The sequence below is a fragment of the Grammomys surdaster genome, unplaced genomic scaffold (assembly GCF_004785775.1).
Source record: "Grammomys surdaster isolate TR1022 unplaced genomic scaffold, NIH_TR_1.0 229, whole genome shotgun sequence".
Lineage (NCBI taxonomy): Eukaryota > Metazoa > Chordata > Mammalia > Rodentia > Muridae > Grammomys > Grammomys surdaster.
Genome location: NW_021604674.1, coordinates 1,053,611 through 1,067,463, shown reverse-complemented (window position 1 = coordinate 1,067,463; position 13,853 = coordinate 1,053,611).

The window sequence follows — 13,853 nt, the reverse complement described above, 5'->3', positions numbered from 1 at the left end:
TGAGCAGAATGAAGGCCATTCTTATTTAAACCACCACAAGTACTAAGCTTAATATCCCTGTATTACTGCAATTAATAGCAATTCAAAATGATTATTCATATATACATGGAATTCAGAATATAGGATGATACCAAGGTTGGATATAGATGAATCTAGGAGGATGACATGAGTAAATAACTCTGATTTTCATAGTTTATGAAATTAATAGTGTTATCATGTATATCTGTAACATAATTTGAGAGGCTTCTTTTGGCCCCTTTATTTACCAAATAAATGACACAGTGACCTGGTATATTTATTACAAACTTCTGGCACTAAGCTGGGCAGGTTCTGAGCTATTCTAAGCCAATTTTGCTGGCCTGGCCTACTTTCCAGCCTACTTCCCAGACTACTTTCCTTCCACTGTGGTCTTGCTCTGGCCTTCTTCACCTGTGAACTCAGGAGGACCCTCTGAAGACCTGCTCAAGATGAATCTCTATTCCTCAGCTTATCCAAGACCCTCTCTTTCTCTCCCATGACAGGGAAGCCCTGCATTCTACACTTCTGCCCAAATAGTGGGCTGATCAGTTCATTATTGAGCACAGAAGATGATAGAGAGCAATGTTTTACAAAATACTGTGTCGGGAAGTGCTTCATAAAAATGACAGTAATAAGATTCAGACTGCAACCAGCTCTCTGGGAACAGAAATCAGCCTTGAAATAGACAGTGGACAAAAACACTCCCCAACATAGATCAGTTGCTTCTCACTATGTACTAGGCTTTCTAGCATATCAACCATGCAGAAAGTATAGCCTATGTTGCACAGGCCAGCTGTTTCATTCCCTCTTGACTATAGCAAGGAGGCATTGTCAATATTCTACCTAAGCAGTATATAACTGTTACTTGCTTATGTGGCTAGCTAGCTGCAGTTTAAAACAAAAATTGTACTCAATACAAAAAAATCTATTTTGAATCTTTTTGTTCCCCAACAGGGCATCTAGAAGCACATTATGGTAAAAAATGAGACCTTGCTGTGTGTATTAAGGATTTTATTTCTCTGCTGATGCCTTTATTTTACTCAAGAAGGAAATTATTGAAAATTCTATAGCACAGGCAGAATAAACTCTCAAAAATATCTAATAACATACACAGTCAACCCTGGGGCATTGCCAGCATTTTTGTAGCATAATGTTGCATTTAAATATGCTTTTTAATTTTTCAATTATGCATACCCATGGGAAATGCTCATAGCCAACAGTGCCTCTAGAGGAATGGTGGTTAGATTTCCCTATACTGAAGTAAATAGGAGAGGTTCAGCAAACTTGAAATTATTTGCTTTGTTTTAGGAGTTTGGGTGTATATTCACTTCCAAAAACCTGTGAGAGAAACTAGGGTACCCAACATGGGAGTCACTCTCTGATAAATTTATACATGTAAATAGAATCCTTACAAAACTTCAAAAGTCAAAAGCAAACCCCATTGCTATCTAAATGGCCTTTGAAATGTGTACAGAAAATAGGAATGTGATGACTTAAATTTACGTAGAATAAATAACCTATCTGGAAATGATATTTCACTCTGCTGCAGTTCTTTGATTAATGTCTTGAAGGCTAGCATATTAAAAGTACAATATGAACACATAATTTCAATGTAACCTGTAGTCTACTATCACAGAGTCTGTGAAGAGTGTTTGGAGAGTTCATTTGAGAAGTAACACACTTGTCAAAATGTTTAATAGTGGATGTGGGGGTAGATTTTAACTTCAGTGCATCTTTTTCTAAAGCACATAGAATTACAACTTGTTTTCTTTTAGTTGACCTTGCTTTGTGTCCAATGGGTTAATAGCATAGAACTCTTTAAAGCCAGCTGTTTGAACTGTATGCTTATCATTTCCAACCAAATAGAAGAGATATTCTTTTTTTCCAGTAGCAGAAATATAAATATTGAGTTTTTAGATTCTTATTGATCTGACTTGAATTATGTGATCACAATTGTGTCAGTCACATGGACAAGGAAACTTCTGGAAGTGAAGCAGTGGGTGGGACAAAAATGGCTGTAGGTAAGCATTGCTTGTCTTATGTAGTTGGGGACTGTAGCATTTTTCTTTTTTGAAGAGCTGTGCTGAGGTTACGGCTCAGTTGGTAGAGTGCTTGCACATCATGTATGAGGCCCTGGGCTCAATAGTTAGCACTCCATAAATGGGAATGGTAGAGCTAGCCTTGAGTTCTGCACATAAGACATGTAGCAAGAAGGAGGACCATACCTTCAAGATTACCCTCTGTTGCATAACCAGTGTACGGCTAGCTCAGGCATCCATATCCTGCCCCCATCCATGTAAGGAAGACATAGTACATACTTGTTGAGAGGAACCCATCGATGTCACTAAAGTGTCTTCCATCTTGAGTAAACAAAGTATTATAGCCATTCCTTCCATTTTGAATTAACTTTACTTAAGGAGTCCAGATTTCATAGAATTCTTCTAAGACCCTTGGGAAGCTGGAAAGCTGACCTCTGTGTATCTTCTGAATCCCTTTGGTGATACTGGTCAAACTGATGCAAGTCTTTGACTCCACTGTGCAACAACCTAGCCACCACATGAACCAGTGGCTAGCTTTATTCTTTCGCCTACTAAGCTCATTTGTTTTTCCTGCACAAGGAAAAGGCAGCACACTAGTGCTACTTACTATTTGATATTTTTTAGGGGGATGTAATCTCTGTACACATAGTATATATTCTAGTGGGAGGTCAATAAGGTAAATGAAAAATAATCATATATTACTAGGTTCTAAGAAGCCTTTAACCTGTTTTGGGGGCTGATACGTAAAGGCTAAGGAGGTGATAAAGTGGTAAAATGATACCATACAGGTAGATTATGGACAATGAAAGCCTTGTGATTCTCACTAAATACCTTAACAAAGGGACAACTTATTAATTTTTCAGCCTCTGTTGTCGCTTTTATCTCGTGAAATCCAAATTTATTTCAAATTAAAATGTGCCCATTTGAAGATGCTTATCTTGGACATCTCCTTTTAAGTTTCTCTTGAAACAAACAGGAAATCAAATTAATAAATCCAAATAAAAGCAAAACATAAAAGGAAAAACAGAACAAAACAGGATGCAGTATTTCTAAATGGCAATAGAAAATAATTCTCTGGATATAGAGATTTTTCAAACTGAGAATCAAAACAACTAAAATCATACTTAAAAAAAAATGTTACAAAGCTGATCATGTTAACCAAAATTTATACTACGGAGTTACTTTTCCTTTATTTGTCTTTTTCTCCATTTTAATTCTTTGCCTTCAGTGTTTTGTAAAATTTAGATTTCCCTGGACAACTTTGTTTTATGCTGACAGCTGAGCTCCATTAAAAATGCTCAATTAATGCTATTACAAATTCAAATGAAAGAAATTTGGGTTTCATCCCTTTGAGCAATAAATGTTGATGCTCTAAAGTCCATTAAATTCTTACAGTTATGCTTAGTAGGCAGGTCTCCATTCTACTATTGACGTTTCAGTATGGAGGTATAAAAGGTCAAGTGGTGAGTGTGGGGGAGTCTAGGACAATGGAAGTGGGGACTGCTGCTGTTCTTTTTATTTTAAGTTGGCATTTGCTTTAAGTCTATGTTTCTTTGCATAATAAATAACACATCTCTGGCTTTATTAAGAGATTTTAGGGGTTCATTGAGCAACAAGTCTTTGCTTCCTGTAATTAGTGTAACAGAATCTGGTCCCTTGTTACTTAATTATTCTTGAAATCATGTAAAAGAATTCCATTTAAAAAAATCTTGTATGTAATCATAATGGTACTACGTATTATAAGAGAAATGATACTGAATGTCCTGGTTGTATTAAAAGAAATACGGCTTCTGATGTATGAAAGGTGTTTTTTCCTCTTGGTGCCATGATCCAGTTGGATATTAAGATAGAAATGACTCTGCATAGGTGTGTGTGTTTGTGTGTGTGTGCATGTGTTTGTAACCTTATTAGTATTTTTTTCCTTTGGGACAGGAGAGGAGGTAAGTCACATGTAGATGGCAGATCACGCATTCTACTGTGACAAGAACAACTTCAAATAAAGTTATGGAACAATGATGTAGGCAGTGTTTCTGGGAATAACATTCAGAAAATAGGGAACTGATCCACCAGAAGGTACTACCACTGAGGCCACAACTCTGGGTATGGAAAGAACTCACTGATAAGTCTCAGCCCAGAAGGGCTGATTAATCTCTTCATAGATGCACAGATGGATAGAGTCTCTTCTTTTCACTAATCTTCCAGACTCTAAATACTTTAGCATCCTGTGAGACCAAATGAAGCTGAGACAAAATTATGTACTACTTGAACATAACAGGAAGGACAGGAAGAAGTGGCTGAAATTTCAGGTGAGCGTTTGATGGCTTTCCTCCTCCTCTGTTATGAGAATGTCAAGACACTTGATCTTGAAGGTCTCTTGCAAGTTAATCAGAGCTGCTTTGAATAAGATGGTGATGCCTGTAGTGCTCAGAGGGGAGCAACAGATAAGAACGTCTCCCTGGTCTTGTTGCTTTAATCTATTCTCTGTCTATACCCAAGCTGAGTTCCCCAAACTGCTGTTTCATGTCACCCTATGGCTTTGTTGAAGAAATCCTTGTTAAATGCTCTTTGGACTAAAGTACTTAGGGTTGTTTTTCTTACCTTTACTAAATTATGAACAGACAGGTTTGCTATTTAATTTTTTTCTTAATTAAATTTGTTTTGAGTCAGTTTTACACATGTATATAATGGTTATTGACCAGTTGCTCCTCCCCACACCTCTGTCACTGTGTCAACACCTCTCCTGCCCACAATTCTCACTCATTCTCTCACGTTCATGACTTTTTTTCTTGTTCTATGACAGTTTGATACACTGGGATTGAATGAGGCTGTCTGTGTGGACGTGAATTTTAAGTTATCTGTGATACGTATTGATCACATAACTAAAGACAGTGGCTCTCTAAAATGTTGTTTTGATTTAGTGGTCAAGTTTCTTAGAAATGCCAAATATTTGCCAAAACTAATGCTGCAGTCCCTTGAAATCAGATATGATGACTACAGAGTCAGAAGTGCCAGAGACATGACTTAGTTGAATTATATTTGCTGGTATTAAGCAAGGATCAGAGAGGGTGAGCTACGGAGAGAATGAACTGTTTTGGACTCAGAGTTGAGAAGAACTTAAGTCTGGGAAGGGTGATTTCCCTGGCCATGGAGTGCAGTGAATATTTACTGACAGCCAACTGAAAAGGCCAATTGTTTCTATGTCTCAGACTATAGGAAATAAAGCTGTAAGCTCAGCCCCCTTAAAACTATTCTGAAATCAGACAATAAAAGCAAGATTAAAGACATTGCAGGAAGTGCATGCTGATAAGAGCCTGATATGGATATCTCCTCAGAGGCCTTCAAGAGTCAGACATATTCAGAGGCAGATGTTGTTCAATGGCACAACTAGCCATTGAACTGATCATGGGGTTCTCAATAGAGGAGTTAGAGTGAAGACTGAAGGAGCTGAAAGGATTTACGGCACCATGAGGAGAGCAACAATACCAACCAACCACAGCTCCCAGGGTCTAAACCACCAGCCTGGGAGCACTTAGGGGGGGATCCAGGGCTTCAGCTGAATATGTAAAAGTGGAGGGCCCTGCTGGGCATAGGTGGAAGAAGAGAACCTTGACCTCATGAAGGCTGGATGCCCCAGGGGGTGGGAATTTTGAGGGTGGGGAGGTGGGAGTGAGGGGGGGTAGATAGAGGTTACATCCACAGAGAAGAAGAAGGAGGGGCGAGGGGATTGGGGGTTCCGAGGGGGTGGTGGGGGATGGGGTAAGGGGACAACATAGGAAATGTAAATAAATCATCCAATAAAAAAAAAAAAGACAAAAAAAAAAGACATTGCATGGAAGTGTTCCAGATGTCCTTGCCAGGCTCAGGGACCATTAGATTTCGTATAGAAATGTTGAATACTAGCTACTGCTACTTTTTGTTTTGAGCTAGAGAACAGAGCAGTGACTTCTGAGAAACAGTTTCAATGGCCAATCATTTCTAATTCAACTTCATCACTTTAGGACTTACAGGTGATAGGGAAGATCTATTATGATTCAATAGAGAGAAAGTGGTAGAAAATGTGCCTCCTACTGTATTTGGAACTTCAGAAGACCGGCTGATACTTCTAAAACTTCAACATTTTCAAAGTTTCTTGATGCAACAAACTAAAGTTTGAGAAATGATACACCTAATTTCTTCATAGTGTCTAGCTATACAACACTAATGTGAAATGTTAATAAAAGAGGAAATGAGACATGGTGTATGTGAGAATTCTCTATCTTTGAATTTAAAACCAAAAACTTAAATTTTTCCTTTGTTTTAATGCATCCTAGTACAAGAGTGTATATACCCTTCCCAACACAGGTATGTGTAAATATGTCAGCGTTCATACCAATCTCTTGGTAGGACTTCTACTAAAAGAAAATATTTGGTTTTAAGACAAGAAGACTAATGTCTTTGGTAAATATTAGATTAATTTTTAAGTCAAATTGGGCAAATTTAGTTTTCTTGCGATACATTTTTATGCAAATAAAAATATAAAGCAGACAATATGTTTTTCTATTCACTCCACCATAGAGACTGCATTTTCAGAGTAAAAGGCCCCCTGTTGCATAGGCAGTGCCCTGTGATTTAGAATGGTAATAGCTTCATGGTTATTACTGAGGAAATGTCCCAAACATCTCACTAAATGCACTCAGTTTGTGTTCACTTATAAACGGCACATGCATCTCAGAGCAAAGGTGTAATCATCAAGGAGAATAAAACACTTTGATGGCACATGCCTTATGTTTCTATTAGAGCTTATTGGCTTGTACTTTATATAATTATAATAATGGTATCCTTGCATACAAATATCTGGAGATGTGCAAAGCTTTTGCTGTGCTTTATCCTCTTTAATATTCACATTCCCTCAGGAGGGAAGTATCCTCACATCTAAATGAGAAAACTAAATCTCAGGAGAGTGTAACTATGTCCATTACGGTCTCCTATCTAATAAGTGGAAAGCTGGATATAATTTCTGATCTGCCTGGCCGCTGCCTCTGAGCTTCTCCATTAGGTTATAGTGCTTGTATTTACATACCAGTGTTCCTCCATTAAACTTTAATTCGTTGCTAATAGGAAGTGAGTTTTAACCGTTTTTTTTTTTTTTACTTCATGAATATAGCTTAGAATAAACCTGGAAGAGGGATACATTGCATTCATTCTTATTTTTTTCCATAACATGAAAATGTGTTTGGTTCATTTAATGATATTTAAGAACACTACTCCAAAATATTGTCTTCTTTAATTAAAAAAATTATTATGCATGTTTGTGTGTGTGTTTGTGTGCATATGTGCACATGAGTACAAATGGCTGTGGAGAGCAGAAGAGGTCCATGGATATCCTTGAGACATGGGTTGTGAGCTGTCCAAAGTGGATGCTGAGAACTTGGATGTTCTGTGACAACAGTATGCTCTCCTAACAAACAACTAAGCTATCTCTGCAGACCATTTTGTTATTATTGGTGTGTGTGTGTGTGTGTGTATACAATTTGGGTTTGTGGCATAAGTGCCACCATGGATGTGTAGAGGTCAGAAGACTACCTTGGAGGGTTGGTTCTCTCCTTTTGCCTTTATGTGGGTTCCAATGATTAAATTCCAGTTGCCAGACTTGTGGCATTAGTGCCTTTATATACTGAGCCATATCACTACCCCAAATATTTTAACTGCTCTTCATTATAATGATCATGAGGAATTAACATTGGTGCAAATTTGCAGTATATAGTGTGCTTATGGAATTATATAGAAGAAAGATATCATTTTATATACTACTGAAATTCATTTGTGATGTGGTTATTACTCTGTGACATTCCCTGGGCAATAAAAGGCATTTTTGGCCTCTTTCTTAAAACTAAAGCAGAAGAGAGGATGCTTCTAAGAGTGCTTCTGGGAAAGCATATGAAGTTATTTTTGTCTACAAAGCCTAGATGGTGATCTTGCTGCCTAAAATTCCAAGGCCCATTTAAATTATTATGAGCCATCAGACAGTTCCCTGTTCTGAGGTAGCAGTGTAGTACATAATAACGATCTTATAACTGAGTATTTATTTATCAAGATCCACCGGGTTTGTTTAATGAAAATTATATGTCAAGAGCCTGCAAATTTATTTGTACTCTAGCCTCATAAAATGGTTCTTGCCTGAAGTTCCATTCTCTCATCCTCTGAATTGATCTTTTCTGATCACAGCTGTGCTGTGCTTTGTGTCCTGCTCTCCTGACAGTCAAAAGAAGACATTTCCTTTGATACAGTGAGTGATGTTCTAAGTGATGCACCTCTTCCAATTTGGAAGAACTCCCAGCCGAAGCCAAAGCATGATCTGTTTCCCACCATTTTTTGTTCTCTGCCCTGGCATAGAATAGCAATTTGCTGTAGTTGTTTGAACAAGTTAAATGTGCTTGCTTAGGTCTTTGTGACTTATATGAACTTTAACACCTTCTGCAATTACCTGCAATTAGAGTGCTCTGTACTTAGGACTCCTAATGAAGTTGGTACCTAAGGTTTCAGAAGTGCTGGATAGTAAGTGAGCAGTGTGACCTTGAAGGTGACTGCCTTCAGTCCTAATTTTTCTTTTGCTCCTATCTTGTTCTGGAGCACTGGGAAGTACCCTTTACTTCCAGGCATCTTGGATTCTGCTCATGTAGAGTGAAGGGACTGTGTTTCAATATTCCTTATCCCATTCAGTACCTCAAGGGTAGTAGGGCTACAATCTAAAGATGAAAATAGAAAGGGGTAGCAACTCTGTGTGGGGGGGTGTTCATCGGGTTGGTTGATATTGTTGTTCTTCCCATTGGTTGCAAACCCCTTCAGCTCCTTCAGTCCTTTCCCTAACTCCTCCATTGGGGTCCCCATGCTCAGTCCAAGGTTGGTCATGTGCACCCACATCCAGTGTAGGGGAATTCCAGGGCAGTGAGGTGGGAGTAGGTGGGTGGGTGGGTGGGGGAGTACCATCATAGAAGCAGGAGGAAGGGGCATCAGATAAAGGGTTTGTGAAGGGGAAACTGGGAAAGGGGATAACATTTCAAATGTAAATAAATAAATGTAATAAAAAATTTTAAAAAAGGAGAAAGGGGTAGCAACTTTCCTTTTAGTGAAAATATAAAAATAAACTTAATGATGAAAAAAATAATTGTATGTTGAGTTATGAAGACTGAAGGTGCCTGTTAATTTTCTTTCATCCTTTTTATTTATTTTAAATTATATTATCTGTTTACATTCCAGTTGTCGTCTCCCCTCAGTTCCTCCTCTCACAGTTTCTCATCCAATTCCTCCTCCCCCTTGCCTCCAAGAGGGTGCTCTTTCCCTCGCCAGGCCTCCCCCTTCCCTGGGGCCTCCAGGCTCTGGAGGATTAAACACATCTCCCACTGAGGCCAGACCAGGTAGACCTTTGCTGCATATGTGCCAGGGAGCTTTAGACAAGCCTGTGCATGCTTCTGGTTGGTGGCTCAGTCTCTGGAAGCTCCCTGGGATCTGGGTTAGTTGAGACTGCTGGTCTTCCTTTGGGGACACTCTCCCTTTCAGCTTTTTCAATCCTTTCCCTCATTCAACCGTTGGAGTCTGTGACTTCAGTCCAATGGTTGGGTGTAAATATCTGCTTCTGTCTCAATCAGCTGCTGATAGAGCCTCTCAGAGGACAGCCATGCCAGGCTCCCATTTGTAAGAACATCATAGCATAATAGTGTCAGTCCCCTCATGAGCTGGGTCCCAAGTTGGGTCATTGGACCTCCTTTCCTTCAGTCTCTTCTCCATTTTTGTCCCTGCAGTTCTTTTGTACAGATAAAATTCTGCATCAGGAATTTTGACTGTGAATTAGTAACCCTGTCTCTCCACTTGTGGCCCTGTCTATCTACACAGGTGGACTCTTCGAGTTCCCTTTCCTCAATGTTGGGCATTTTGGCTAAGATCACCCCCAGTGAGTCCTGAGAGTCCTTCACCTTCAGGCCTCTAGTACTGTCTAGAGAGCACCCTATCTCCCACTCTCCAGGGTTGTTAATTTCCATTTATTCTTTTGGACCTCTGGCCTTTTGTCATGTCCCCTCCCACTCATATCTGATCCTGTTCCCTTTTTCCACTTTCCCTCCCCTCTTTGACCCAGGTCCCTCCTTACCTCTGCCTCCCCTGATTATTTACTTCCCCCTGGGAAAGATCCTTGAACTCAATGGCACAGGGAAAAAATTTCTGAACAGAACACCAATGGCTTAGGCTTTAAGATCAACAGTTGGTAAATGGGACCTCATAAAACTGAAAAGAATCTGTAAAGCAAAAGAGACCGTCAATAAGACAAATTGGCCACCTACAGACTGGGGAAAAATCTTCACTAATCCTACATCCAACAGAGGACTAATATCCAAAATATGTAAAGAATTCAAGAAGTCAACCTCCAAAAACCCAAATAACCCAAATAAAAAATAGGGGGTACAGAGCTAAACAGTATTCATAACAGAAGAATCTCGAACGGCTATGAAGCACTTAAAGAAATGTTCAAAGTCTTACTCATCAGAGAAATGTAAATTAAAACAACCCTGAGATTCTACCTCAAATTAATCAGAATGGCTAAGATCAAAAACTCAAATGATAGTGCATGTTAGCAAGGATGTGGAGAAAGAGGAACACTCCTCCATTGCTGGAGGGATTGCAAACTGGTACAACCACTCTGGAAATCAATCTGGCAGTTCCTCTGAAAATTGGAAATAGTTCTACCCGAAGACCCAGCTATACCACTCTTGAGCATATAACCAAAAGATGCCCCACCATACCACAGGGACACATGCTCCATCATGTTCATAGCAGCCTTATTTGTAATAGTAAGAAACTGGAAACAACCCAGATGCCTTTCAACTGAAGAAATGAATACAGAAAATGTGGTTTATTTACACAATGGAATACTATTTAGCTATTAAATACGAGGGCATCATGAATTTTGCAGGAAAAATGGATGGAACTAGAAAGTATCCTGAGTGAGGTAACTCAGACCTAAAAGGATGTGCATGGTATGAACTCACTGATAAGTGGATATTAGCTAAAATACAGAATACCTAGGATACAACCTACAGACTGTAAGAAGTATGAGAAGCAGAAATGCCCAAGTGAGGAGGTTTCAACCACACTTCGAAGGGGGAAGGAAATAATCACAGGTTAATTTTCTAGATATAAAAATGTGGAGGAAAAAGAAGAGCAATTGTTTCACTATTGTGGCTCCTGGAGCAGGACTGCAGCCCAAGTGTGATAAGCTCTTAGTTAACATGGAAAAGGTAATAAAATTGTGGTTGCAAGTCATGAGTAGACAATGTGTTCTGATTGACATCAGCATGTCACATCAGAAAGCAGGTTGGCTCTGAAAATGCTACAATGAGAGTTCCACTGAGTAGAGTGACAATGAGCTATTTACTTAAATAAGGGATAATTTCATGGATTTAGTAATATATTTGAACTCAAATCCACAAAATATACACAGGAGGCCTCAACTTCCAATGTGGGAGGGGCATGCTCATATTTCAGGCATAGTTGAAATTGATTAAGGAAGAATATCTTCCAAATTAAGTGTTCAATTGTGATGGGACCAGACTTTTCTGGTACAATATATACTCACCAATATGAAAGGAGGGAAGAGTACATAAAACATGGAAGGACAGATTCACTGTAGTGCTACATATACATGATAAATAAAACAAAGCACAGTGCACAGATGAACAATCCACATGATCTCAAAAGAGAAGTGAAAGTTAAGTTTCGGGAGTAGGAAAACATTTCACATAACTTGATTACAGTACATCTTTGTAGTCATTTGGCTTTTATTATTAGCTATTGCTGATTTCCTACATTGTTTAATTTATGAATTAAATTCTATATATGGAGTTTTATAGGAAAACAGTAGTATTGGTAGGGGCCCAGTACTGTCTGTAGCTCAAGGCATTGATTGGGCGTCTTGAAACATATATGCATTGAATAAGGGCAGAGTACTTTACTTCAAATGTGTGTGCTTTAAACTTAAAACATGTTTATAATACATTCACTTTGGGATTGTAGGAGGATGTCATACAAACAAGTGCTTTAACCTTTTTTATAATGTTAAAAAGTAGATCTTATTATTATGGCCACATGATGGATGGATAGTTATCATTCTGTTTATGTGTTTGATTCCATTCTTTTTTTTATTAATCATTCCATTCATTTATATCCCAAATGATATCCCACTTCTTGGGGATTCCATGTTTATTATATTTAGAAACAGAGGAATTATTTGAATCTAAGCAATCTGTGTCCAGAACCAAAAATTCCATGTGCATGGCTATGTTCAACACTATATTGACTTTTTCATGAGAAAAAAATGTAAAATAATTGTGATTATAAGAAAAACAAATGAACATGGATAGAAGTTTCCTAAGGACTGTCACTATCAATAATTAAATAGTCACATAGTGTAATCATTTATGTGAGATTTTAAATCTAATGATAGATTTCATATGTTATCCATTGACAAAGCAGTATGTAGTCCATGTGTTCTGGATAAAATTTCATTCATTCAATCACTTACTATTTTTTTAACCAGTCAATTAACATTTATTGAGCTCATAGTGTATCCTAGGCATTGAAATATGAACAAGGTTAAATCATTTTCCTTCAATGAACTTGCACTTTCATGAAAGAAAAAAAGTATGTGTGACATATGGAAATTCTTACATGCTAAGTTGTATAGTAAAAACTTTGAAAGAGCCATAGTTTCTTAACTGTACCTAATACATCCTCCCTCTGATATGATGGAATTCATTCTTACTCTTTGCTATGAGCCATACTTCTTTACCAGAAATGCAGTTATAGTCATATACTTGAGTCTCACATCTATGACCTTTAGTAAAAAGTGGAGCAGCATAAAGAAACTATGCCAGTTATTTGATTCTGTTTTAAACCATGCATTTTCCTAAGCATTTTATACCAACTATTTTCTCACTTTCTACTTCTTTAGAGTATTTTCTGCTGAACTTCATTAACTAATAATTTCATGGGATATTGTACCAATACAAAAAGACTGGTGTTAGTGACAGGTTATAGCTTGTTGTGTAATAAGAATTTAAACAGTAAAATAACGATGTGGATAATTCTTCAGATTTCTTAAATAAACCATTCCACATAAATTGTTACTGAGCGTCTCAAATTTTTGTGTCAAGACATCTCAGTCTTGAGTGTTTGGCAGTATCAATCTAGGGAGATTTTTAAACATTTGGACATTTGGGTACCACCACAGGAATAAGAAATCAGAATCTTTATCATAACATGTCTTTAAAAGGATAATTAAAATTTTCTATGTGCTTAACAAATATGTCCCAGCTTCATGATCAGTAGACCATATCATATCATTTTTGTAGCATACACAAGGAAACAGAAATAAAATAATTCCAAAAAATGATTACATTACCAAATCACTGATTCTTTATCCACTCCATATTGATTCATATTTTAAAATCAATATTTTTCTATTCTCTTTCATATTTTACTACTCTGAAACTCATGCAGTATAACACACACACACACACACACACACACACACAGAGAGAGACAGAGAGAGAGAGACAGAGAGAGACAGAGAGAGACAGAGAGAGACAGAGAGAGACAGAGAGACAGAGAGAGAGACAGAGACAGAGACAGACAGACAGACAGAAACATACACACCTCTGTACTACTGTTATTTGGAATTTCTACTTTTGTTCAGATGTAGAATCATAAAAAAGCCTTTATTACTGCCAGTAAGAAAAACCATCAAAATGTAATGCTAAAATTATAAAA